This window comes from Pinus tabuliformis, chromosome Q, assembly GCF_031772625.1.
Source record: "Pinus tabuliformis cultivar Carrire ecotype Pingquan chromosome Q, CPIR1, whole genome shotgun sequence".
In the NCBI taxonomy this organism is placed as follows: Eukaryota; Viridiplantae; Streptophyta; class Pinopsida; order Pinales; family Pinaceae; genus Pinus; species Pinus tabuliformis.
The window spans coordinates 149651830-149675991 of NC_142296.1; the positions used below are offsets into that span (position 1 = coordinate 149651830).

Genomic DNA, 24162 nt, shown 5'->3' on the forward strand with positions numbered 1-24162 from the left:
TGCTGCCAGCATGGCTAGTTGTGAGGCAGTATGGTTGAGGAAGCTGTTTGGAGAGTTGTTTGAGCAAGTTCTGGATACGACAGTGATATATTGCGACAAGAGTGAGATCCGATTGGTAGAGAATCCTGTGTTCCATGACAAGTCCAAGCATATTGAGACCAGGTATCACTATATTCGAGACATGTTGCAGAGAGGAGCCTTAAGACTCCATCACATATCGATTGATGAACAGATAGCATACATTCTCGCCAAGGCTTTGCTGAAAGGGAAGTTCTTGGTCTTCAGAGAGTAGTTTGCACTGATGGATGTGACCTTCTCGAGTAAGGGTCACTGCTGATTGAGAACACTGAGCTATGATCTTCCCCCTTGTTTGAGCTCACAGGGAGAGGAATTGAGCTGGAGAGACCTTTGGACAATAGGTGTGTGTAGTCCTTACCCTCTGCGATAATTTTTATCTCTTCTATTATCACTACAGGGTGTGTGTGATCCTTGCCATTTATGACAAGCTGTATCTCTACCTATTAGTTCTTGGACATGACAGAGTATACCCTCAAGCTGGGCTTGTAGGGATTGCCACCTATCTAGTCAATGGGTGAGGAGACTTGAGTGTGTGTGATCCTTATCTTTTATGGTAAGTAGTATCTCTCTCAAGTGATGAGATGCAGGTGTTCTACCACTTGATTCTTGAGGGGCATTGTGAGAAGATCAATAGACAATAGGTGTGTCTGATCCTTACCCTTTGTGGTAAGTTGTATCTCTCCTATAGTCAGGCAATAGCTGTGCGTGATCCTTACCTCTAATGGTAAGTCATATCTCTCCTTTTGTCCTTTGATATAGGGTGGTAGTTGGAGCTCCCCTATGATGATTTTTCTTCTTTAGATTTGAGAGTGTTCAACAGAGATGAGCAGAGACGAGACATGATATGATACAACGATGATGATGACAGGACATTTGAGATGGGACTTATGATGTAGTCAGAAATTTCTCCCTAGCTGAGAGGGAGTGTTAATTTGGCAACTCAGGGACAAATTCCCTCCATTGGGAAGTCTTCCTCATCCAGAGAAGCCCCTCCTAGCCCTTGGAAGAATTTAATTTGGTCAAGGAAAAATATTATTTTTAAGGTGAAACCCACATGTGCACAAAAGTACAAGTCGGCCTGGGCAAGCTAATTTGACCCCTTGAGACACATATAAATAGACCACATGTCACATCACTTTGGAGCATCATCACACAAATCATTTTTCTCTTGGATTGGTTCGTACAACTCTGAAATTGCAGGTTCATCTTCACAAGTGCGAAGGAGAGAGGGTTTTTTTGTTGGCCGAATTCATCTTCTGTTTTGGGACTTTGACCAGCGTTGACTTTTGGATTTGGAGCTTGGTTTGACTCTGGTTTTCTGATCTGTTTGGAAGGCCGAGTTGACTGGGAGGTTGACTGAAATCTTTGAGGGCACATTGACAAGTGTTGACTGAAATTGCAGACCTAGGGTTTCTCAGATTTGGAGGGACTGTTTTGACTGAAGTCTAACCAGCAAAGAAGGCCACATCTTTTGACTGTTGACTGAGCTGATTTGGAGGAGGTTTGACCATTGAGCATTGATTGGTTAGGGCTGCTGCTGTTGTTGATTTTTACTAGAATTGCAGATTTGACTTGTTGACCAGATTTGACTTTTGAATTCATCATTGGATTGGATATTGGTTAGTTGATTCTTGGATAGGCAATGGTTTGACTTTGTCTCATTGTTGATGAATTGGAACATTGTATTTCTCTGCTGAACATTTGATGACAATCTACTAGAAGAGTTTTGGAAGGGTTTTCCCCCTTGTGGGGTTTCCCCCTGTTCTTTGACCAAATCTTGTGTCTTTGTTCTTGTTCTTAGGTGTCTTCTATTGCATTTGATTACTGTTCTATCTACAATTGCTAACTGTCATTGGAAGATTTAGTTTATTGGATAAAGTGATTGCTAATTGAAGAAGAATTGTTGTAAGTGATTGTGCTAAGCATAGAACACTGAAAAATTAACACAGTCGAGACAACTGGGTGTCCTTTGCTCAAAACTACAGATTATCACTTTAGGAAAGAAAAACATACATGAAATAAATAGCTACTCACCTAAACTAAACACTAACCCAAAATCTGACCCATGAAGTACTTGCAGGTTATTCTTATTATTATATTTTCGGCCCCATAGAGTTCCAAATGCACAGATACAGAGCAGCAATAAGTTGGCAATCATGAGATTGAATTTTCATAATGTATGATGTTAAGATTGATCAGTAATTTGACGTGTCATTGTATTTTATTTTTTATTATTAATTGGAAGATAAATGTTTGGTCTTACTATGAATCCTGTTGCAAATATCAACAAGATATTGCCATCATCGTTATATATTGTAATTATCTCAGCTTGGTGGTATTATTGCAGGAAAAATTTGCAATTTTTTCAAATTTTGAATATACTGTGATATTGCAGGAAAAATTTGCAATTTTTTCAAATTTTGGGTCTAGGTTAGAGTCTTAAAATCACTGATGCTACCAAACCAAGAATCTCAACCATAAACTACTTTGCACAATGGAAATATAAAGCAGTAAATCACATATGCACAATAGACACAGTTTTTAAACAAAATTATACAATATGTACAATCCCAATCTTCATTATATTAAACAAACTGAGTGATACAACAGTCTATAGTTTACAAGATACAATGACAATCTTCGCTGCAGCTTCTATGTCGTATCTTGTCCTGCTGGTCCTTCGCTTCCATACTGCTCATTAATAGTGCCTTAGTCCATCAAGGCATCTACACTTCAAGACTCCAAAAGGGCTCCTTCCTATCACTGTTGCAAGTCAAGTCTGCTGCAATGAAAACGGGCTCATCAAACGGCTCTGTGGGTAGGCCTAATTCCCGAGCTCCAATTTGCCAGGCTAGCAGCAACTTTTGTCCATCAAAGTGCTGCACTTCGGCACCAAAACTTCACCCATTATCACACCAACAAAGTCCTTGTTTGCTGCTCTAGGGCTACTTTGGGTAGCCAACTTGCTGCCCTCCAACCAGCTCTGTGACACCCAATCTTGTCACTGCTAAATCTGCTCCTAGTATGATACTTTGCCACCTCGGAAGGTCATACACTTGGCTTCAGCAGGCTGCTCAAAACATGATCCACACCGGTCACACCTTGACCCAATAAACCTCCACAAAATACTGCTCTCCTCCACTGTTTGCTTGTTACATCTACAAATCTGTTTAGGGCACAATATGCATCCCTTAACCCTCTACGGTGGCAGCAGATAAACCCTTCTAGGGCTGCGGAGTACCTAGATTAGCTCCCTCACTTGCCACGCTGTCTTTATATGGATCTGTCCACCCTTGACAACCTTCAATGCAAGCTTGACTGTGTGCTATGGCCTGCGGCCTAGCACAACAGTCTTCCTGAGTGAGCTGCCTCCAAATGTCACCACAAAACCCTTCAAACAGTCCCTAACAGCCAGCGTTTTGCCCCTCTGCTACTTAGCCTTACTGCCTAGCTCCTTGGCCCTCAACACAGCTCTTCGGACCTGATGTTTAGCCCTTAACCAGCCCTTAGACAGTCTGCAGTCTAGGCCTTCAAACACAGTCCTTTTCCATGCTGTCCAAGGCTGATTCTTCACGCTGTCTAGCCTTCAAACTTTGGCCTTTCTGCCCTGCAAGAGCACCCAAGAACAACACCAAACAACCACCCAAACAGCCCTAGGTTCCCACACTGTCACTGACAGCAATCCTGAAATCTTCAATGCTGTTTCTAGGGCTTCTCCATGCTGATCTTGAGCCTTCTTCTTAACCGAAATTTCAGAGGATGTATTGCTCTCTTGGATGCCTAAATGACTCCATATCACTTCATATTTATACACATATGAAGGCTCAACGTCTAATCTTGAAGTGACACGTCCATTGGCTTTCTTTTACATCAAGTCGGCCTACTTGACAACCAATAATTAATTTGTCAACTTCAAAAATCAATATTTCTCTAATGACAACTCAGATTTGGATGATTTTTGTTGCGTTGGAATTGCCTTTCCAAGCACTATCATCCTCATCCATCACATGTCATTTATCCATCATCGTTTTGTCCCAAGTCTTGATGGGTGCCAAAACCCCACACTTGGGTTTCAAGCCAACAAGCTGCCCTTGTGGTGCTTTGCTCTCCAAACCCTAAACCTTGGGGCTTGGAGTACCTCACAAGCTACACAAATCAACATTCCCTTCCACTTGAAAGATGCAATAGAAAAATACCCAACAAGTTAATAAAATCAATTGATAACACCTGGGTACCTCAGTATGTCTTGTAAATCTTGTTTTCCGTTGAAGCTCAGTGGTGAACTCTGTGTGATTTCACTTTCAAATCCAACTAGGGTGTCTAGTTTCAACACTGAAATCAGCTATGGCGGCTAGAGTTCCAAAGCCCTAAGCTCCTCCTCAAGAAAACTCTTCAAGAGCTCCTCTCTCAAAACTGAAATGCATGAATGAGGAGAGTTTCCTCATTTTCCTTCTTTATAAACTTAGGGTCACCTTTTTGCCTTCCTTTTATTAAATCAAGTTTTATAAAGTCACTTTATGATATTTCACTTTATAAAGTTAATGTGACTTTTCATTTGCCTAGGAAATGCCACTCTTTATCCTCTTTAGACTTATAATGTTTTCCTTAGGCAATTTAAGTCCCTTTTATTAAATATTTCCCCGCTTTAGTCTATGAGAACCACATTAGGCTAGTGGACTCTGCCATAAGCTTCTTAAGTGGCCGGGGACATTACATACTTAGTGCAATTAACACATTTTATTTTGTTAGGGATTGCATTTCTATTTTTTTAAATGTTTAAATGGCACCATGCCTTGTGTTGTCTCCTGGGTTTTGGCTCCTTTGTTACACTGTCTCTGAAATTCAGTACTAATAGAGTTGGACACTTCCGTCTTATATTAAAAGACATTTTAAATGGAGTATATTTTTCTTTTCGAGATAATTTCCTCCTAAAGGTGGAGTTAGTAAATATATATGAGTTTTTCTTAAAAGAGGCCAACCTCCAGCCTCTTCCTTGACCTTAAAATTTTACAAAATTCCAGGTTACAGCCTAATGCTATCATATTTTACTCAGAAATTTATTTATGTACTTGGGTTAGCACAGATTTTACCCCTTCGGAAATTGAACTATTTGATGAATCTGTGATAAGAAATCTCAATGCAACATTTAGGAAAATTCGCCTTTTGTGTCACATGCAAACTTCCCGTTCCATTCAGGCTCTTGCTTGCCAATCACATGGGGGTGTCCCTAGTCTTGTTTGTACTGTTTCCACCTATAAATTTGCAAAATAACACAGAAAAAACAGCAGGCAATGGTTGTTCTTGACCTGAAAATTAGTGGCCAAATGAGTTCGTAAAAATACTGTGTTTTAAATGGTGGAATAATCTGTAGCTTAGGCTTTTAAAAGGAAGAGAAAATAGATAGAAAGCACATTTAAATGACAGATATACGAACGAAAATGGCTTAGAAGCTTTTACAATATTGCATAAAATAAACATTAAGACATCAATCAGCCTAGAGAGAGAGAATAAAAAACCGATCTTTATTTTTGTTGACCTCAATATGGCAGATGGTGAAATCCACATGTTTCAAACTTTCATCTCCACAGTGGGGAATCTGATAATGAGACTCTAATGTTGAAACACATTTCAGAATTCGTGCATTCCTCGAAAGGCCAGAGGCTGGATGCGCCAAGATGACTATTATAGAAGCAATGACAATGATATTTAGACAAAATAGAGTAGAATCTAGAAGAGAGAGAAAATGGAGACAAGAGAGAAAGATAGTAATTCTGCAGCTGCTGAAGACAATTTATTGAACCAACAGATCACACTTGTATATATATCCCCTCACCTCCTCCAATGGACAATAGGGAACAAGGAAGTCAAATTCCTCATGCAAAGAGGAGCAATGCGATCTGGGAAGTGATGTAGAGTCAACTTGCCATCCAACTGAAACTGAAGCGGAGGAAAATGTAAGTGAAGTGGGCAATGCTTGGGTTCCACTGAGGTAGCTTTGAGTTGTCACGAGATAAAATCTCCTTCAATATGTTCTGAGTAATTCAAAATTCAAATTGAGGTAAAAATATCCTTGAAGTATTTTGAACTAATTGACTTAGATAACAATATCCTTGAGGTAATGCCCATTAGTTTATTGGGGACTTGCTAGATTAGAGGGAAATATAATTGGAGTGAAGTAAAGCTTAAAGTAAGGTAAGTGCACATGAGGATAAATAAAGATGTGCTTTTGTTAACTGAGGAGAGAGTGGAGTGAGCTGGGAAAAGAAGGTGTGAGTCAAAATGAAGACAAACTAAAACAAGGTGGAGTGAAACAAGGATGTAGTGCAGGAGAGAAGATGGCATGCATGTTGGGAGAGTGAAATAGATAAAAAGGTTAAGTACATGTGAACTAATGAGCAAAAAACCAATGCACACTAGGAGAGAGGAGATAAACTAGAGGTAATAGATAAATTGCTGTGAAGTAGTTCTCACTTCCTGTCCACTTGAGTAAGTATCCCTGTCAACTCAACCTAGTGCCACATCACACCTCCATCCATGCAAACGACCTACTCATGTGCTCTGACAACTTTAGAAGCCTTCCAATTGATCCATGTGCTTTGCCACATCACTGATGACTCATCCGTGGGTCTAGATCTCGCCACATGTTCATTCCAGAAGTTACAATGTGTCAACCTTTGAGACTATCACATGTCACCTTGCTGTAAATAGGCATGCCAAAATAGCATCCCCCCCAAAAATAAGAAAAAATAGAAAAGGTCAAGAAGTAGGGGAATGCTGGCAAATATAGCATGCCTAAAAATAGGCACTGCCAACAATAGAAATCTGTTCACATGTCCACAATATCATACTCATCAGACTCAGATTTCCATGGCAAGTCCAAATATGTTGTCAGAACCTCCATGCTAAGACTGAAAAGTATAAATGTCTTGTATGCCCATGGAACCATACTCATTTAATTCATCTTTCAGCAAGGAGTTTGAATCTTTTGATCAAAATCTACATGCAAGTACTGCTAAAATTAAAATGTGCTCACTAACTCACAAGGATCCCAAAATACCATTATCTTTGACATGCGAGTCTCTAGACCAAACCTGCTAAAAATAGGAAGTGCCATGCATGTCACTCAAAGAAGTCTCATTGGGATTCGAAGTTCATAAGGACTCTGAATATGTAATCAATAATACTGTGCAAGCCCTGGAATTCTATCTCCTAAAAGATAGGAAAACTACTAAAAATAACAATTTTATCAAATCTGAAAAATTTCTATTTGAATAACCATACAATCACTGAATCCATACTGCTACCAATCTTCATTGGAACTGTTGCCACAAAATTTAGCAAGCCTAGTGCAAAACCCCACTAGATAGAACCAAACCTTATGGCAATAAGAGAAAGGGTTTCCATTATCACCTCAACAACCTTTCTCTTGCTCTTTAGTGGTTTTTGACCACAAGGAGGCTTCCCTAAAGGCTCACCTGAAGATATTCAATAAAATTGGCTCAAGGTGAGGGAAATGAGGTCTATTGGTTGAGATACGATACCGGCGAAGCCTAGAAGGCCCAAGTATTTTATGTCAAATTTCAGGTACTCTATTGCTAGACCAATTAGAGGGCTGTTATATGTTAGGGTTTTGTTGGTTTTCAGTGATAGGGCATGCAATGTCATATTATTTATTGATGCATCTACCACTCCAAGAACCATACATTTTCTTTTTTAACAATTTTTCACATAAAACCCTAGCCTTAACCCTAGGTATCTAGGAAAAAGAAAAGGAGAAATTTAATAATAAAGGGTTGATCAATGCAACTATGATTATTGCCTTGCCCTAAATGGGGAAATGGATTCTTTTGGGGCTAATTCAATGAGATTGGCCTTGTGGAGGTCAGGGCGATGATTAGGACATCTTCTTTCAATGCTAGCGATTTCCTGGTGAGGGGAGATTTTAACTTTAAGGGATGCAGACTTGGATTTCCTCTAAAGGTTTCAAGGAAAACAATTTTACATATCATAGAGGAACAATATTTCAAGATAGATTTAGTAACTATATTTGGGCACAAAAGAGAAATCCTACTATATTAAGTTCCATTAAACTTAGCACTCGTAAATTATTAACCTAGTAGAAGCGAGATCTATTGAATAACTTGACAACTAGGTTCTTAACATTCATCGAAAGCAAAAATAAAATAACCAATCTCATAAAACAACACACAAATTTTGCCCAATCAAAGTTTTTCATTAATAATCCAAACTTACTTGGGCTTTCGTCTTGGTATAATGGCCCAATTGAGAAAATATAGAGTACAAAATAAACCTGGATATGGTCCAACAGATCTTCCCTAGATCGTTGCTTGATCTTCTTTGCAGATTTGGATCTCCAACCTCCATGCACTCCCTCGGAACCAACACATTGTTCACTGAGATGCCTCTCTCAATCTTATGCTGTTGTAGTTCATCTTTCCCTTCTTCCTAGGCTTGCTTTTATAAATTTACATTGAGTTAAATCTCTAACTGTAATCTCCAAAGTGATTGATGGCGGAGATTAAATCTTGTCTCACTAGAGCAAGTACCTAAGGACACTGCCTATGTAGAAGTAGTTGCCTGAACTACAAACATCAACACTCCCTCTTAGCAAGGGAGGTACTTTCGCCGCCTGGAACTAGCTCTGATCCTAGAATTACATCTGTTTCCGTGGTTGCTCCCTTTGAACTAGAAGACTTTCTTGCCATTATCCTCGAAGACTCGCTCCTTGTGAACTTGTTCCTAGAAGCCTCCTACTCCTGAACATCCTGCAAGGTCATCTCATACCAAGAGACCTTCTTGACAGATTGGGAGGAATTTGTTAATTGCTCCTCCCCTTGAACCTGAAGGTTAACTCCCTCTGAGCTGCTCAACCTTTGGAGCCTTCTACTCCTTATTCTTTGTCACTGCTTTGCTTTGTGCCATTGCTTGAATAGGATAGCCCTTTAGCCTTGGTTGCTCTGTTTAACTAGAATGGCTTGGCCATCGTATGAGATAGATCCCCTAGGTATGCTCTGTGCCTGTCCATCCTGGACTATTACACCAAACCCCTTCTTTTCAATCATCGAGACTGAGAGCAAACTCCACTTGAGTTTCGACACCCATAGCATGTCCTTCACTTCCATCCTGCCTCCTAACTCAAGTTGGAATAACATTGCTCCAATCGCTCTAGCTACATGCGTCATATCAACGTTTAACTTCACATCCAATTTTGTGTCCCACTCGGTCAGGGTGGTGAACTGTTCTCGTGCTCTTGTCATATGTCTTGTGTTTCCGCTATCTAACACTCACTGATAATGTGCTTGAGGTAAGGTAGGAACAAGTGTGAATTCTGTCTCAAACTTCCTGGCAAACTCTTGAGCTTCTGTCGATGCAGTTACCACTGGCTGCATGCCCATTCCCTCTTTCTTTCTCTTCGGACACTGTGAAGCATAGTGTCTCGTCTTATGACAAGAATAACACTTGACCTTAGTCAAGTTCTTTTTCTTCGACTGTGAGGTTGACTCCTCACTCCTGCCCGAGCTCTTCCCTTTGCCTTTTGCAATCAGAGCCATGTTCTCGTCATCTCCTTGGTCACTGATTTTTCCCTTTGACTTAACTTGATTTCCTCTTGTATGCAGCCATCCCTAAGCCTATTAAATGTGGGTGGTTTATCTCAAGCACAAACTCCTTTGATGAATGGATCCCATGGCTTCGAAAACCTGTTCAACGTCACGTTTACTAGTTCTGAGTATTCTACCCTTTTTCCCACTGTTGCAAGTTGATCACGAATATGCACAATCTTCATCAAATAACTTCATCACTGAGTTAGATCTGGTCATTTGCACAATCTGAAGCATATCTTTCAATATCGTCTTTCCTGTTCATTGTCTTGCTCTGGTATAATTCTACCAATGCTTCAAACATCTCCTACGTTTTCTTCTTCTCTATTAAGTGAGGGATCAAAAGATCCTTCACAACATCCATAAGTACCCTTTGCACCTTTATCTCCTTTGATAGAAGGGCCTTCTCCTGAGGATCTGACAACTCTGGGATTTCGATCTCAACAATCTCCTAGAGATCATTTTCCTTGAGTACCAAGGTGACCCTAGCCTTCCAAGGTAGGAAGTTTGACTCTTCGTCTAATCTGTCTTCGTACTGAAGACCCACTGTGGCCATTTTTAACTAAATCTTGTTGAAGATTTTTTGAAGAATATTTTACTTGGTCCTATAGGCCCTCAAACCTGAAATTAATTTGTTGTCACTCCGACAACTGTTTGCGACTTTGCCCCTACTTGCGACACTCTATTTCCTATGCAGTGACATGACTCTATTGGCATCACACCTCTACCCCGACACACAACCCTTGGCTGTTGCAGACAACTCTTTTCTGCTTCCTCCTTAGTGTTGTTTGGAGCTTGGCTCCTTCACACACAACTCGGACTTGCAGTGATTGGCCTAAAATGCTGTCGGCCTTTACTTTCATTGCCTCTTTTCTATGACCTTTGCACCACTGCCATCCACAGATTGTGCCCTTGGCTTCCTGCAGTTTCCCTCAGAACATACACTGCGTGGTTTGGATTGCCAATTAACACAATCGCCAACCAATTTACTCTCCTTTTTATTTTAGCCTCATTCGATGGAAGCTATGCCAACCACTTTTCTGTCACGGCCTGCTCTTGCGACTTGTTAGCCATCTTTACTGCGACCCTCTCCATAGCCTAACGACCTACTTTGCTCGTGAATGCCTTTTGACGACTGTACAATTCAACTTCGATAGATGCAGGGGGGTTTGAAAACCCACTAAGAGTTGTTTGCCTCCCCCCTCCCCCCCAACTTTCCGTTTTTTCAAAAATTATATTTTTTCTTAAATTGTCATTACGATGGACTTCCATACAGCTGATTTCGGCCCGTAAAATTTTTCTCCTTTGTATGATCGATTTAGCCTATATGGTCGTTTTACTTCGTCCCCCCTAATTTTTTTGTTTCTCTTTTGGTTGTGTCTCGTATGATCATGGCAAGACTTGGTCCCCGACAACCCACTATGAAATTGGCACTTGTGATTTAGAGATGGGTACTTTCAGAGTTTGTGCTTTGATACCATGTTAATTTCCATTAAACTTAGTAACGATAAATTATTAACCTAGCAAAACAAGATCTACTGAATAAATTACACAACTAGGTTCTTAACTTTCAACGAAAGAAAAAATAAAACAACCAATCTCATAAAATGACACAAATTTTGCCCAATCAAAGTTTTTCATTAATAATCCAAACTTACTTGGGCTGCCTTCTTGGGATAATGGCCCAACTGAGAAACCACTAAATACAAAATAAACCTGGATCTGATCCAACATATCTGCACTAGATCGGTGCTTGATCTTCTTTGCATATTTGGATCTCCAGCTTCCATGCACTCCCTCGAACCTAACACATTGCTCATTGAGATGCCTCTCTCAATCTGGTGCTGTTGTAGTGTATCTTTCCCCTCTCCATAGCCTTGCTTTTAAGCTAAATCTCTAACCCTAATCTCTGAAGTGATTGACGACCAAGAGTAAATCTCGCCTCACTTGAGATCTATGGTTGAGATTAAAAGTTAAAACATATTCACTAAAGTAATTTACTTTTCCTAAGTTCCTCTAGCTCAGTAAGGCAAGTACCTAAGGAGTTTTTGGGCGACTTCAACATTCCTAAACACATAGGCTTGTATAGAAGTACCTACTTGAGCTACAAACATCAACATACTTCACAAATACAATATACAAAATATAAACAATATTGGTTAAACTTACTAATTTTTTTGAGAGAAACACTTCAATCAGTCCCAGGAAAACAACTCCAAGCAAGATGCCATCTCCAAAAAACTTCACACTACAAAAAGATCACATTTTGGCCAAATCGAATCAAGGAGACTAATTCGCACTCCTTAGAAGAAGAGGAGTAACGAATGTGTGATGATGAAAAGTGGAGTAAGGCTCCCTCTATTTATATGAGGGCTAACTTGCCTTATTTCCACTAATTTTACAAGTAAAGCCCTAAAACAGGGTTGTTTAAGTGTTCAACAAGTGAGAGGTCACAAGTTGCCCTCATGATAGCTCAAAACATAACAATAATGCCAAAATAGGCCACACTTGTGGTAAAATAATGTCTTCCACTATGACGCCATCCTCCATAAATGCTCAATATGCTACAAGTAAGTGAAAAATGGATCACGAGTGCTTCATACTCCAAGGAAAAGCTCAAAGTACATGGGTATGCCTCCAAAATTATGACGTCATAACCTAGATGCCCTATGCCACCCTTATAGGGGCAAAAGGGGTTACATGACACCATCATGCTCAAGTGTTGGGGTCTACTGGTGATGTGCAAGCCCTCCCTTGTCATATCAAGGATAACCATCATCACTCAGGCTTCGAAACAAGCCACACCCATCAAATAGTGTCAAGGCCAACCTAGGGGCATCCTGGGTCCATCAATGCACATCATCAATAAATTCAACGCCAAGCCTTAGTGGCTCAACATTTAAATATCTGGGGGTACTCAGGTGAGTCAAGTACCATGTGGAAACAACTCATAGCCCAATGCTCTCCTTTGGAGGGGCAATGTTGCATCATCTAGGTCAGAATTGCTCTTTGGATTGGGTAAAGCGACCTCTTGGTGTGCTACTGAATGGGATGAGAATCATCTCTCAAGAGGCCTTTGCTGCTATGATAACAACACTTGACAAAATCCTCTCAAGATCAAGAGAAATCAACAATCAAATGGGATAATAACCATAAATGCATCATAGTAGGCTGTACCTATTGTTTGGGGCACAATAGTACCTACCCAAAACTCACCTTTAAACGTCTAACTAGATCAAGACATGTAAACAAGTTACCTCACCTATATGAAGGATGATAAAATCGACAACCCTATTAGGTGCTTCCAACCCCCAAGGGGAGTGGCATGTCCCAAGTTAGTGCATCAATATGTAGGTGTGTGTGATAATGATGTTTGCAGAGTGGGACGAACTTTAGTGTAGGTGTCATAGCGATGTGACCAACTAATGGAGGTCCAACATCATAAGTGTATAGATGTAAAAAGGGAGCAATTGTGGAGGCATGAGTTGCCCCTTTCCTTGGCTTGCTTTTTCCACCCGTATGGTGTGGCTTTTACCTTTTATGATTTATCTTGATGTGGGTGCATAGCTTAGGATCCCAAGCTTGCTTTTGAGATTTTCCATTACCCCTTTAAGATGAAGCAGTTTGTCGCTCATCAGGGTAGGGACAATAAAATAGTTCCTTTCTTTAGATGAAACATCAATCTTGAGGAACTAGGTGATGGCTAATGAGGGGGGTAGAGCTCATACTAGACTTTTTCCCATGCGCTAAATAAATGTCCTAGCTCTCTTTTTTTTTTTGTTTTTGCTTTCTTATGCTTTTATCTTTCTTTTAGTTGCATCAACCTCCAGGGCTAAGTTTTTAGGCCCAGACTCAAGGATGAAGATGAAGGGTGCCAATCCTAATGACCAATAACCACCAGCCCAAAAAATGGAGATAGAAAAGATGGAAAGTGGAAAGTATGGGTTACCTTGGACACACTACTTCAATCAGTGCTCCCCCCTAGTGCCCTTTCTAAAACCCTAAGGCCTCGAAGGATGTCCCACTAGACTAGAGTCAAATACTAACCTCCCAGGAGAAGTGAGGGAACAATAATACAATCGAGAGTGGTCAATAATCCAGTTTGCCCCTTGATCCATATTAGTATGCCCATAACATTAAGTGACAACACATGAATGCAAAGATGATTAAAGTACCTGTTGATGGATGACCCACCTGCCTTTAAGAAGAAATGCTGAATGGGAAATAAATCTGACCGGAGCAAGAAGTGGAAGATCCGAGCATGATGTTATGTGTTGATCTATAGCGTTGCTGGCTGGATGGCTGTCCAAGGAGGACACAAATTTTCTCCTAGGGTTACCCACTTTTTGGTGGTTATCAAGAACCAACTTCTAGTACAAGCAAAACTGTATTTGTTGGAAATATTGAGAAGGGGGTGAATCAGTATTTCTGTCATTTTTCACACAATTTGGTTAGTTTATTATTTTAAGCATACTGAACATCAGATGAGAACATAAAGCAACATCACATCGAAGATCAGTACACAAAATATGTTGTCCAAATCAAGTGCTTTGTTATGTATGATGTACATACAACATTTATCAGATGACCCTCAAAGGAAGTACAAGACTCCCCAAGGGGTTTTACCAGCAATGCTGGAAGGAAGCAAATGCTCCCTGAATGGTTTGGGCTCCCATACCAGGGATAATGGCCCAACTACAATCAAGCTGCAGCCTCTGATGCTGCACTTAACTGCCACTGCTGTCCGCTGCTTCTGTCTGCTCCTACCTCTGCTGCCACTCACTGTCACTGCTTCCCGCTCCCGCTCAACTACTGGTGTTGCTTCATCTATTCACTGTCACAACTGCCACACACACTGTCACGATGGTCATAGAGGTCCTGTCACATTGAAAACACTGAAGTTTAAACCATCACTGTCATATATTGACATCATGAGATCTCTGTCACAGATAAGATTACTGCCACTGTCTTTCACAAGGTTGCTGTTATACTGTTCTGCAGTACTAGTTTCCACTGTTGTCACAATCAACTCCTTTTCTGCAAGCCATGTAAACTCTGTTATATGAATATCTCACGGAGCTTGGACTCTTCTTAGGTCAGGTTATACTTGGTATCAAGTTTCTGGGTAATTCTGCTGATAGTATGCTGATGCCTATCCATATCACTTTCATCAAATATTACTGTCATTCGTTGCCATGCCAAAGCAATGTCATGTTTCCAAGTCACTGGCTTACTGCAACAACAGTTTCCACAGTATTTCAATTCTGAAAGTGATGCCCTCTTCCATCCACTGCATAGAACAAAGATCAAAGCTTTCTTGGACTCCTTCTGAGATCCACCAGTCACAAACACTTCAGCAAAAGTCTCAGGCTCTACAGTAATTGCAACAAAAGATACATCAAAGTCTATATGGAATAGATCACGTTCAGGAAATGAGATTCCAGCTCACAACTGTAGTGCATAGCCCAACTGCTCTAAACCCTACTGCATCAGATCTAAATCTAAAGTTAAGCATATAAGTGTCAACAACAACTCAGAACCATAGCTTCAGATCAAGTATTTGTGAAGGGGTTTCGCCATAGAATACATCACAGATTTGTTATATAGATTATGCTAATATATATATATATATATCTATCAATGCACAGAAACGTCACTTCTCATAACCCAGTGAGCAGGCCAACTCAGAACCATAGCTTCAGATCAAGTATTTGTGAAGGGGTTTCGCCATAGAATACATCACAGATTTGTTATATAGATTATGCTAATATATATATATATATATATATATATATATATATCAATGCACAGAAACGTCACTTCTCATAACCCAGTGAGCAGGCCTCAAGTCAGGTTGATTCAAACAACAAAGGTTCAGAAGCATTGCACAAAACATCAACCAGCTCTTTGCTTACAGCCCACTGAAACGTATTGCTTTAGTATTGCAACCCACAAGTCGAATTTTAGTAATGTGACTTAGTTCACAACAGGAGACAAAACCCTTTCCTGTCTCACTCAGAGCTATAAATCAGACTGTTAGGTAGAAGTCGAACCACAAGAAAAATAGTTACGTCCACATGGGGTTTTAATCCAGTGTATTCTAACAAAAATTACTGATGCCAAAAATTTTATTTACTGTTTCATGTCTTCTGCAATAGAAAAATATGGACACAACGAATCTCAAGGTAAATAATGAATCATTGAAAAATTATATATGAGCCACCATTACTGCTGCTGTGTGTATTGCCAAATCATTGCTGACTAATACTGCTGCTTCAAGAATTTGCAACGTCATCGCTGTTGGAACAATTCTCATTCTTAACATGCTCCAAAATTCTTTCCTCCAAGATCTGTCTCAGAACTTCAGTCGCACACTACAGGAGTATGTTTATTTGTATATGCTCAAGACATATATGGTACAAGCATAGATCTCACATCTTATAGGAAGTGCAGTATACCAGCATTGATCAGATGTTGAACTAATCATGGTAAATGATGCACAGGAACAACAAATAAAAACATGTCAAAGCCTCGATCTATTTCCAGAAGGCCGCAAATCAAATAGAAAAGGCGAGGTCCACCATGATATCACTGTAGACACGATGCCATAAAGAAATAAGCCACAGGTGTATTATGTCATAGAGGCTTCAGATAAGAGCATGTTGTGTGCCTGAAACCTCGGGCTTTTGAGGAGGTGTTTATCGGCAAGAAGCCAGAGGTGGGGCACATCAGGATCTTTGGGTGCCTTACATATTCACAGGTTTCTGAGGAGAAGAGGATAAAGTTGGAACCCACTGCAGAGAAGGGTATTCTTGTGGGTTACAGTGAGACCAACAAGACCTACTACATATAAATTCCTACACAGAGGAAAGTTGTCCAGAGGCGGGATGTGAGATTTGAGGAGGAGAGGCCCTTGAGGAGGTCTTGGGAGGTTGATTAGGTAGAGCAACAAGCTCCTCAACAGGGGCCCACATCGCAGGTATTAGGATCTTTGGGTGGTACACTAGGAAGCGTAGGATCACCTTCTTTAGGGGTGACAGGGTCACAGAGTGTAGGATCACCTAGTGCAGGATGGTCAGGTGCTAGATCTCAGACTCCAGGATCACCTTTGACCATACTAGAGCCTTTTTTATTAAGAGGAGAGGCTCCAATTGAGGATTTTCCCATACCAATAGAGGAGGCTACTACAGGGAAGAGGAAGCCAAGATGGCTTTGTGACACCCTGAAGGAAGCCCAGGAGGCAGTGGGGAAACCCAAATGGTTAGTGAGGGAGAGCAGACCACCAGAGAGGTTGGGTGGCTTTGTGGCAGATGTTGTGGAGACAGAGCCAGCTAGTTATGAGGAGGCCGCCAGTTAGCAGATCTGGAGGGATGCCATGGTGGAGGAGTATGCCTCCATCATGAAGAATGATGTCTGGGAGGTAGTGCCGAGACCTGAGGGGAAGTCGGTGGTGACTTCCAGGTGGCTCTACAAGATCAAACATGCTACAGATGGCAGCGTGGAGAAGTTCAAAGCTCGTTTTGTGGTGTGTGGGTTCTCACAGGAAGAGGGAGTTGACTATGAGGAAACTTTCGCATCAGTGGCTCGTTACACTTACATTAGAGCCGTGATATCTATAACAACTGAGATGGGTTGGAGGATTCACTAGATGGATGTGAAGATCGCCTTTCTCAATGGTGTTATATAGGAGGAGGTGTACATTGAAAAACCACAGGGATTTGAGGTGCATGGGAGAGAGTCTCATGTGTGTAGGCTTAAGAAAACCTTATATGGATTGAAGCAGGCACCAAGGGCATGGTACAAGAGGATAGATACCTACTTGTAGCAGATGGTTTCCAAAAGAGTGATGTAGATCCGAACCTTTATTTCATTATGGTTGGTGATGATCCACTCATTTTGGTCCTGTATGTGGATGACTTGTTTATTATAGGAGAGGATAAACTCATCCAACACTGCAAGAGAGATCTTTCTTCAGAGTTTGATATGATCTATATGGGACTGATACATTGCTTTTTAGGGTTGGAGGTTTAGCAAGAGGATGGGCATATCTTCATTGGCCAGGGCAGGTATGCAGGTGATATCTTGAGGAGATTCCATATGGAGGGTTACAAGCCTATGGCTACTCCTATGATCACCAACTAGAATAAGCTGGATGCTTTAGATTGCGAGTTGGTGAACCCCACCTTGTATCGTCAGTTGATCAGTTCTTTGATGTATCTGGTCAACACTAGACTGGATATCTATTTCGCAGTCAACACATTGAGTCAGTTTATGATGGAGCCTAGGAGAGTGCATTGGGTGGCTGTGAAACATGTATTGAGGTACTTACAGGGCACAATGGACTATGATATGGACTATGTCAGGGGAGATGGAGTTAGATTGATTGGTTGCATGGACTCAGTTTGGGCTGCTGGTTCTAGTGACAGGAAGAGTACTTCCAGGTGTTGTTTCTCGTTGGGCTTCGTAGTTGTGTCATGGTTCAACAAGAAACAAAGGTCAGTGGCACTGAGCAACGCAAAGGCATAGTATATTGCTACTAGTCAAGCAGGTTGCGGGGCACTTTTTGTTGAAAAGTGTGCAACAAGAAATGCTTGTTGAGAATGCAACAAGATGATGGAGCTTAGTGGAAAGAAGTCACCTTCACTAAGTGGGCCCGCAGGCAAATTATGGCGCAAGTTCTATTTTTGATCACAGTGTGGATGATCACAGTGTGGGTGATCACAATATGAGTGATCACAGTGTGGGTGACCATAGTGTGAGTGATCACAGTGTGAGTGATCAAAGTCTATTTTTAGACTGGCTGTCAAAAATAGAAAAGTCAAATATTATTGTCTCATAATAATATTTGGACTATAAACTTGATCTTATTCTCTTGGAGCACTTCAGGATGAGCTACGGATGTGGTACATGCAGATCCCAGAGGGAAATACGTGGTTACCTATGGGATGACTAATATTTGCATGCAAGACTTCAGTTAGAACTCAAGTGAGTTGAGTTTAGTGGACTGGAGGTGCAGTTGATGGAGTTGTGTTCAGTTTAGCTTTGTTAAACTAGTTGTATTTAGTCTAACTGATCAATAGACTAGAGATGAGTTGGGTGAATTAGTTATTAATTAATTCACAAGTTATTAACTCATAATGCAACTATATAATACATCAGTGAGCTCAGTTGCATGTCAGTGCATGTTCAGTTCAGCGGGGACAGGTGTTAGAGGATCAGATTGCTATCAGTTGTGGCTATAGCTGTGCACGATGATTTGCACAATTAGAGGGATTGAGTATGCCAATGAATTGGCCAATATCAAGAATTGTAGCTTGTGCTCACGTCCAACAGAGTGTGAGTGATTATTTGCAGGTCAAATACGAGTTTGGTAAGCCATTCTCATCAGTTCTTGAGCAGGTGTTGAGCGGTGGAGGCAGGCAAGCAGTGGAATAGATTTGGGGATCAGATCTGAGCTGTATTGTGTGTAACAGGTGGAGCTGGTACTGGATTGCTTGTGATAAGCATTGTACTTTGTAATGTTACATGATTCAATCAATATAATATATAGATAGTGTGGGGTTTTTAGCGAGATGCTTTCCCCGGGATACATACTGTGTTAATGAGTTTGATTGATGCTTCTATGTGCGCCTGTGAATGTTTCTGCTTCTGTAAATTGATGATCAACGTAGAGGAGGTTATGTATTATGCATGTTCCGCTTATAAGTGTATAATCAGGATAATCTCTGTGAATATGTGTCATATTATTCAAAATTTCTAAGATGATCATCGGATCTATTATTCAGAAAGTGTTTACATTTTATTTCTTCAGGCAGAGTCTGTGATCGGGCCAGGTAGCCTTTGGATTCATCCTTCTTTTGGAAGGTGAGATATCCAGTGAATGCCCATACAGTCGATCTTTGTACAAGAAATACTTTGTTCTCACGAATTCTAGATCGGAAGTGGTTGAGTTTTTGAGCTAGTGGAATTTGAATTTAATTCCAAAGCAAGAGATAAAACTCAGAAACATTAAGTGTGAGAATGGAGACAGTATGCCCCAGTATCTCACGAAGTTCACCCAATGCTGGGATGAACTGGGAAGTGTGGGGGTGATTGTTGGATGAGGATGGTGAGTCTAGCACTCCTTGACCTTCCTAAGAGTTGGCATAGCTACCAGGACTCAGTGAATGGAAGGGAGAAACTGCCAGGATGGGAGAGACTTTGGTCGGATCTTGTGCAGGAGGAGATTAGACGGAGCACCAGAGACGGTTCTTCATCCATGCAGGATGAGGAGAACTGTGCCTTAGCGAGTAAGGCGAAGAAGGGGAAGGGGAAGGTTTCTCTTTTTGAATCCAGTTCTTCCAATGATGGGAAGAAGGTTGACAAGTCGAAGGTGAGATGCTTTCATTGTCATGAGTTGGGTCATTATGCTACTAATTGCCCAAAGAAGAAGTCCAACAAGGGATCCGGGAAGGATCTGAAGGTGAGGCACTTGCTTCACAGTTTGAGTTGGATTTCACACTCTTCGCATGCATGGTTTCATCCATGATGGGAAGTGGTTGGTTTCTTGACAGTGGAGCTTCTTTCCACATGACCGGTGACAAAAGTTTGTTCAGTACTTTTGAGGAGAAAGATCTCCAGATACTCATAGGCATGGGTAATGATGAGAAGTATAGTGTCTCAGGTGTAGGCACGGTTATTTTTCAGAGGGAGCATGGAGCTCGCCTTACCTTGACCGATGTCAAGTATGTACCAGGACTGAAGAGAAACTTGGTGTCAATCGTGATGCTGGAAGACAGAGGCTATGATGTGGTCTTCAGTAAGGGAAAGGTTTTCCTTAGACACATCATCACTAGACAGGTGAAGCAGATTGGTTCACGGGTCAAGAACCTATATGCTCTTGAGGTTCAAGATGCATGGAAAGCCTTGAGCAGCGAGGCAACTGATGGAGACTTGGTGGTTGAGATGGAGCGTATATTACCTCTCAACATGCAGAGCCAGAAGAAGTCTCAGACGATTGTGGAGGAGCCACGATTGGTGCAGCAGCTTTAGGAGGTTGTGGAGGAGCCACAACAAGGGAAGCTGAGAGGAGATCGAGTAGAGACATCTACCCATGCAGAGACCTCCAGTAGGGGGAAACTTCGAGCCAGGTGGGCTGAGGGATCGCATGCAGCCATACCTCCAGGTAGGAGGTGGGGTGATGTGGATTGATTGTCCCAAGGAGGAGGGGCAAGATCCTTGAGGTACCCAACCTCTTGGATGAGACCTTGCTACGGGAGCCCCAGATGTGTAGTAGCAGGAACTGACTGATTGGGTAGAGACAGATGTGGATGGAGCAGCAGAGAGAGCGACAGTGCAGGGAATCCCAGGACAGCGCATAGCTAGCAGGTTGCAACAATGCGAGAGGCACAAGTGTTTTGCACAGTGCTAGGTGGCACAAAGAGGTGTGCAATGGTGCGAGATGCATGGAGATGTTGTAGTAGTGCAGATGTCAGAGAGGGAGCACTTGTCAGCAGCAGGTAGAGCTTCAGCATCAGAGGGTTTTCCTAGCCCAACAGGGAGGTCAGTTGGGAGGTGCAGTGCGGATGCAATGCTGGGAGATAGAACCAGCAGCAACACGGATGTAGTCAGAGATCAAAGTGACAGAGGCTAGAGCAGTCAGATACTGAAGAGCACAGAGATGCAGAGTCTTCAGTCGACAGAGGCAATAGCAGTCAAAGACTTTGATGACAGAGCAAGTGGACCGGCCAGATGTGTTCCATGGAGAACATTCCAGAGTTACAGGATCGGGTTTGAGAGGAAGCCTTTCTTGTTGAGAGGGAGTATTGAAAAGTGTGCAACAAGAAATGCTTGTTGAGAATGCAACAAGATGATGGAGCTTAGTGTAAAGGAGTCGCCTTCACTAAGTGGGCCCGCAGGCAAATTATGGCGCAAGTTCTATTTTTGATCACAGTGTAGATGATCACAGTGTGGGTGATCACAGTATGAGTGATCACAGTGTGGGTGACCACAGTGTGAGTGATCACAGTGTGAGTGATCAAAGTCTATTTTTAGACTGGCTGTCAAAAATAGAGAAGTCAAATATTATTGTCTCATAATAATATTTGGACTATAAACTTGACCTTATTCTCTTGGAGCACTTTAGGATGAGCTACGAATGTGGTACATGCAGATCCCAGAGGGAAATACATGGTTACCTATGGGATGCCTAATATTTGCATGCAAGACTTCAGTTAGAACTCAAGTGAGTTGAGTTTAGTGGACTGAAGGTGCAGTTGATGGAGTTGTGTTCAGTTTAGCTTTGTTAAACTAGTTGTATTTAGTCTAACTGATCAATAGACTAGAGATGAGTTGGGTGAATTAGTTATTAATTAATTCACAAGTTATTAACTCATAATGCAACTATATAATACATCAGTGAACTCAGTTGCATGTCAGTGCATGTTCAGTTCAGCAGGGACAGGTGTTAGAGGATCAGATTGCTATCAGTTGTGGCTATAGCTGTGCACGATGATTTGCACAATTAGAGGGATTGAGTATGCCAATGAATTGGCCAATATCAAGAATTGTAGCTTGTGCTCACGTCCAACAGAGTGTGAGTGATTATTTGCAGGTCAAATACGAGTTTGGTAAGCCATTCTCATCAGTTCTTGAGCAGGTGTTGAGCGGTGGAGGCAGGCAAGCAGTGGAATAGATTTGGAGATCAGATCTGAGCTGTATTGTGTGTAATAGGTGGAGCTGGTACTGGATTGCTTGTGATAAGCATTGTACTTTGTAATGTTACATGATTCAATCAATATAATATATAGATAGTGTGGGGTTTTTAGCGAGATGCTTTCCCCGGGATACATACTGTGTTAATGAGTTTGATTGATGCTTCTATGTGCGCCTGTGAATGTTTCTGCTTCTGTAAATTGATGATCAACGTAGAGGAGGTTATGTATTATGCATGTTCCGCTTATAAGTGTATAATCAGGATAATCTCTGTGAATATGTGTCATATTAATCAAAATTTCTACACTTTTGCTTTGTAAGATGCTATTTGGTTTACTTGGTCAGAGGTTGAGACCAACTACGATATGCTGTGATAATCAAGGTTGTATCAAACTCTTTGAGAATCTAGTATTTCATTATCAGTCAAAGCATATTGAGATCAAATACCACTTCATCAGACACTGAGTTTAAAGGGAGCTGTGAAGCTTGAATATATATCCACTGATGAATATGTAGCAGACATTCTCACCAAGTCATTGCCAAGGGGCAAGCATGTATTCTTCAAAGACAGGATGGGAGTGGTGAGAAACACCTTCCTCGGTAAGAGGGAGTGTTGAAAATAAGGATACCAAGGAGGTGTTTCCTAGGCATTTATCCTTTTGGCCTAGGGAGACACATTAATGACCCTTTTGTCTAGTGGCATTATGTGTTTTAAAAGTGACTTTATTTGTAAAGTACTAAGTACACTATGTTATTAAAGTGATTTTTATCTTTAAAGGTGACTTTATGAAAGAAAAAGTGCACATGGTACAAAACATATAAAAGTACTAGGAGGCTCATTAATTGAGGGGGACCACATGAGGGAGGGGGTCAAGAGAGGGAATGATCTCCACCCTTGATCTAATGAGCTGAGATTTAATTTCAGCCATTAGATCTAAGGGTTAGGGTTCTCCTCACTTTAGGAAGATAAAAGAGGAAAAAGGAAAGAAAGAAGCTCATTATTCCTAAGAGAATTGAGGAGAGGAGAGCAAGGAGCTTGAGAGGATGAAGGGAGCTTTTGTGAGAAATTCTACAGTAGAGAACAAGGACCAATACCACATCAAATCGTATCTCTTGGAGGTCGAGTTTAAGTCTATAGGAGAGGTTGAAGTTCATGCAAGTAGCCTCTGCCACTGTTTGCACACAGGTCGAGGGTCCCTTCTGAGCCAAATCAAAGTATATCTCATTTTGGGCCATCGTATATTCTCCTCCAGTCAGCCTACATGAAATCCAAGTTTCCTGGGCACACACAACGAGATTTTCGGGCTTCATTCTGAATGTACTTCAACTCGTTGTTTAGGGAGGAGAAACATGTTTCAAGTGTATGTATTTTCTGCCATATAAGTCCGAGTTTAAGGAGTAGACAGTTGACTGTCCAGTGGTCAGATTCCTTGTGGATAAGGAGTTGATATGAGGGCAAAATTTCTGCCCGAGGAGATTTGAATGTGTCAGAGAATCTAGTTCAGAACTCAATTTGGAAAAAGGACTTCAAAGCTACTTCTTTAAGGGAAGAGATAAGTCCTAATTTCTTGTTGCACATATTTCTAAAGAAGCAAATAAAATTCTCCATTAGAACTGGTTTTCCCCTTGTGGGTTTTTCGAGGGTCTTAGACCAAAAATAAGTGTTCATTTTCTGAATGTGATTGCTTGCATATTTTCTCTCATATCAGCTGAAAAGTGAAATATAGTAGAGTAGTTTTTGCTTAAAGTTAGATGCAAAAATAATATGTAT

The 24162-nt window shown here is 41.2% G+C and overlaps 1 protein-coding gene across 2 annotated transcripts in view; it reads left to right on the forward strand.

The window, feature by feature from the left end:
• LOC149218696 (Cyclophilin-like peptidyl-prolyl cis-trans isomerase family protein) overlaps positions 1 to 24162 on the forward strand; it is a 127846-nt gene that overhangs the window by 68141 nt on the left and 35543 nt on the right. The window lies entirely within an intron of this gene.